Source organism: Anomaloglossus baeobatrachus, chromosome 5 (genome assembly GCF_048569485.1).
Source record: "Anomaloglossus baeobatrachus isolate aAnoBae1 chromosome 5, aAnoBae1.hap1, whole genome shotgun sequence".
In the NCBI taxonomy this organism is placed as follows: domain Eukaryota; kingdom Metazoa; phylum Chordata; class Amphibia; order Anura; family Aromobatidae; genus Anomaloglossus; species Anomaloglossus baeobatrachus.
In genome coordinates this window covers 382466473-382471472 of record NC_134357.1, presented here as the reverse complement: position 1 = coordinate 382471472, position 5000 = coordinate 382466473, and the positions used below count along the sequence as shown (strand labels likewise).

General features: G+C 40.2%; 1 protein-coding gene across 6 annotated transcripts in view; it reads right to left on the bottom strand.

The window, feature by feature from the left end:
* Nucleotides 1-5000, bottom strand: part of HOXB3 (homeobox B3) — a 51277-nt gene that overhangs the window by 6095 nt on the left and 40182 nt on the right. For 4 of the 6 annotated variants that reach the window (XM_075350040.1, XM_075350041.1, XM_075350042.1 and 1 more), the window contains one exon: nucleotides 3780-3840. The exons of 1 other annotated variant lie outside the window; for it this stretch is intronic. The gene's annotated coding sequence lies outside the window, so the exon portion shown is untranslated. Of the gene's footprint in view, nucleotides 1-648; nucleotides 1193-3779; nucleotides 3841-5000 lie in introns of those variants that run through there. One more of the 6 variants, XM_075350045.1, reaches the window with a different exon arrangement.

Here is a 5000-nt window from a genome sequence, read left to right as displayed (position 1 = left end):
CAATTAGCTGACACTGCCCCCATCTTCTCAGGCAGTTTAGAAAACAATGTACATTATATATGTATATATTATTTGTTCATAACATGCGTATTAGCAGGTGAAATACAAATTTGATATACGGGTAATTAAAAGCAAATAAACAACAACAAAAAATAAGCAAACATTACATAAAAATGATGGGTTGAGAATTAAAACGGTTTCAAATAGATATAATCAATACCATACATGTTTGTTTGTGTGTCTGTGTTTATTAAACAAACACATATTCTTATTCTTGTAGGAAGCTACATTGTATTATTACATAAGATAAAATAAATGCAATTAGAGACAAAAGTGCCAATATTAGTGGGTGACAAAGCAGGAGACAATGGGCGCCGGCTGTGCACACCTTGATGGGGCTGTCTGGCCACGAGTCTCTATGGCAGAAATATAGCTGCTGTATTGCTACATAAAATTTCGATAATTCACATAAACAGATTGCAGTAAATAGATGTTTAATGAGTAGCTAAGACATAGGGAAAGTGTGTGAGCGGAGGGAGCTAAAGGCAGCTGTGAACTCTTCTTGAACCGAGATTGCAGTCATATGGTCATAAATCACTGGGACACAGACTCCGCCATTCACTGATAGACTATTTGGGTCCAGCTTACCTTAGCAGACTCTGAAGAGCAAACCTCGAGCAGACATCTTAGACATTCACTTCCAGCGCAATCAATAGGCAACGAGTCCTCCCTGGCAGCCTGGAGAGAAGCATGAGGACCGGGGCAGGAGGAGAGAGGCTCCTGGAGAACCCGGGCAGGGGATAGGCTCCTGGAGAACCCGGGCAGGGGGAGAAAGGCTCCTGGAGAACCCGGGCAGGGGGAGAGAGGCTCCTGGAGAACACGGGCAGGGGAGAGAGGCTCCTGGAGAACACGGGCAGGGGGGGAGAGGCTCCTGGAGAACACGGGCAGGGGAGAGAGGCTCCTGGAGAACACGGGCAGGGGAGAGAGGCTCCTGGAGAACACGGGCAGGGGGAGAGAGGCTCCTGGAGAACACGGGCAGGGGAGAGAGGCTCCTGGAGAACACGGGCAGGGGGAGAGAGGCTCCTGGAGGAGGCAGCGCTGAGAAGATCCTGCTAATCTCAGGGCTTCCTATGGACAGGCTGGAGCTTCCCCGCTGCCCTATACACCGCCCTGCTCTGCTAACAATGGCCCCAGCTCTCCAGCCTGTTCCAGCAGCCAACACCGCGATTCCGCCAGTATTCTCCACTGTGCCAGCAGTAAGGCGAGCAGATAATTACACCAAAATCACCATTTGCTTTTTACACCACAAATCAGCGGCTGTTAATGCTCTAACACGGCGTCACTGAGGATTATGCTAATGACAGACGTGGACAGAGGCCTAGTCCTGAGCAGGAGCTCCTCTCCTCCGCTCAATTAGGTGCCAGTCTATGCTAATAGCCCATGTGAACTCACCTACTTTGGATATTACAATCTGGTTTCCTTTTTTCATCCAGGGCGTCTAGTTGTTTTCACAGCCATTGCAGTTTAACCCCTGCACCTCCACTGGGGCACGCAATGCATTACCCAGAAATACTTGGGAGGTGAAGAGGGCAACGAATGGGTTAATTGACAGTGATCCCCCTCCCAGGGGTATAATATAGAAATAAGTTAATAATGCACATAATTCATGCTATGGCATACTCACCTATGATACAATATTAGTAAATATTTCTTTCCATGCTGAGTTTTTAGGGGGCAATACCTGGCCTAGTAGGGGGATGTCAGACATTAAGAAAAATACAGGTCATACATAAATGCATACATATATACATAGAATTTGAGAACTATCATGAGAAGTGTAAGAATTCCTTGTAGTTGTAGTGTGTGATTCCTGGATAGCTCATTTAGCTTTATACAGCGCTCTCTGGAGGCTAACCCTTTCATTACCACATGACAGTAAGGAACTAACGCACTGAATGTGTCGAGGAGCCTGTGACAGGGAGAATGGGGGGGGGGGGGGGCACCCAGGCCAGGCTCAGGGGGTCCTCGATTGTTTCCCTGCTGTGCTATATCACTGAGAACACCAGGATTTACTCTACATGGAAAAGTCTTTCCTGCAGTTAACTTTGATATAAATAATTGTCCATGCAGAGTTGACATCAGTAAGCTCAGCAAAGTCCAGAACTGGGCATATGAAATACTGATAGTTTATGTTATTAAAGATAACTAGATATTAGACAGATAGATGATCAATAATTAGATGATAGATAGATAGATAGATGATCAATAATTAGATGATAGATAAATAGATAGATAGATGATAAATAATTAGATGATAGATAGATAGATAGATAGATAGATAGATAGATAGATAGATAGATTACTAGATGGATAGATAGATAGATAATGTATAGATAGATAGATAGATAATGGATAGATGATAGATAGCTAGATAGATAATTGATTGATTGATTTATTGATAGAGAGATAGATAGCTAGAGAGATAAGATAGATAGATAGATAGATAGATGATAGATTACTAGATGGATAGATAGATAGATAATGGATAGATAATTGATTGATTGATAGAGAGATAGATAGAGAGAGAGAGAGAGAGAAGATAGAGAGATAAGATAGAGAGATAAGATAGATATAGATAGATAGATAGATAATAGATAGAGAGAGACTGATTGTTGCACTGTGTGGTATTTTCCATAATAAACAGTATGTGGTTCTACATGTTATAAAGTGGGAAAAAAAGTGACTGACAAACACTCCTTACATTCCAAAATAAAATCATATTTCAAAGTAAGCAGTTAATGAGGGCAATGGTAAAATTATCTGTAGGGCATACTCTGGCTGCAGTCAACCATTCCAGCATAGTTTTAGTATGAACAGCAGACATGTCAGCCTGGGTAAATTACAAGCAGTGTATACGCCCAAGTGATAAGTGCAAATAAAAAGTTGTGATGTTGCCTGTGGCAACTGGTCAAGTCTATTTCACATTCTCATGAGTGTTGGTAAAAATGAGAGCTGAGATCTGATTGGTTATGATAATTAACCTCAATGCTTTGATGTATAAAATGTGATCTATCTATCTTTCTATCTATCTATCTATCTATCTATCTATTCCTCTCTATTCACGTATCCATCCATCCATCCATCCATCAATCATTTCCACTCATTATCACCTATCACCTGTATCACCCACACATTGTGATTATATTTGACACTATACTATATACATGAGTGATATTTGATATGAGCATGGCCATGAATGTCACATGACTTAATTTATGTATTTCATAACACACTGTAATATACACAAAGCACTTCAAGTGCCCATAAAGGTCTGTAACATACATCAAGTACATCCTATGTACATCTTGAAAAGTAGAACATTGAACAGATGGAGAAGTGAGGACTGTTCCAGCTTATTATCCACTCATGTGACCAGTAGTTACTGACACCTCATAAGTGTAAAGTATTTGACACTTGAGTGAGTTAGTCCCATAATGATTGTCATGTGGAAGTGGCTATCATTGACAAAGAATTTATCATGTACAATCCTGTGTGGGTTGTCCACTCTTTCTCATTGGCCTGTCAGGTATAAAAGACCATTGAAGTCCTACCTTTTTTTTTGTGTTTCCAATATTGTATAAAATCAACCTTCTAAAATACTCTACATATTTCCATTCTGTTATTCATATGAACTCTATTGTTTGGATGGGGGGGGGGGTGTTTGTTTTTATACAGACACAGAAATCAATATAATATTAATTACTAAATATTGGACTTACCAGATTAATAATCGTGTCCAATAAATATCAAACTTCAAATATAATGAACAGGAGCAAGATCCTGTCGAAGCAGAAACAGAAAGTTATTAAGTCCTAAGAAATCCCATGTTTATTACTTTTATCAATTCATATTAAGGTATTTGTAGCATATTAAACAATAGTAAGTCCAGCCCCAATAACATTGAGTAAAACACATTCTGTATTCATTGCATATTCACTGCATATTATGTAGAAATATTACACTCCATTTATATCTATATCTCTCTCTCTATCTATCTATTTATCTATCTATCTATCTATATCTATATCTATCTGTATATATATATATATATATATATATATATATATATATAGAGAGAGAGAGAGAGAGAGAGAGAGAGAGAGAGAGAGAGAGAGAGGAAGCTGAGGCCTACTAGTCTATAGGCTTAAGTGGCTCTATGAGATTCTAAGAGGCACATAGTGAGCAGAGGTGTTAGATGTCATATATTATGTATATTATGCACAATGCTGTATATTCATTGTGGCAGGCACGTGGTTTCCTATGACTGGTGTGATATATGGCAAATCCCATCTATAATGTTTCTTCAGCCTGTGAGTTACTGGTCTTTAAATATTATTAGCGCACATTTATACCGTGCGTAAAACCATCACAAATCACTGTGACCTCCACACAGTAAAGCATGGGCTGGTGGCTATATATTCTTTATTACACGTGGCCTTGGCACCAGGCTACAGAACACATCACGGCCAGTTAATTATTCATTTCCCCTCTAGATTAAAGGGAAAAGTTATTACTTATGAAGAAAAAACGAGCTGATTCCAGAGCCTAGGAGAAGATTGTACAATTGTAAGGGATCGGTACCAAAGGCTTCCAATTAGACACCAGTGTATACCTATAATTCCTCAATATCTGACAGTAGAACACTAATATTGTAACAGGCAGCCATTAACATCATAAAACTATACCTATATGTGTGCTCTTACTCACCTTCAGTGGATGAGCTCTACACACAATTATTCGAGCTTGCAAGTTGTATTTAGGGCCTCACCCAACCTCCCTGAAAGGTCACCTCTCCCGCAAAGGCCTCATTGCTGGTGACCTGAGATTGGTGGCAGAGCGACACATTGATCAAGTGCGGGTCTCAAATCTCCACTGTTGGCCAGAAAATGGGGACAGCTACTAAGGGTGCCAGAAGTTTTATGGGTGTTCTTTCCCTGTGG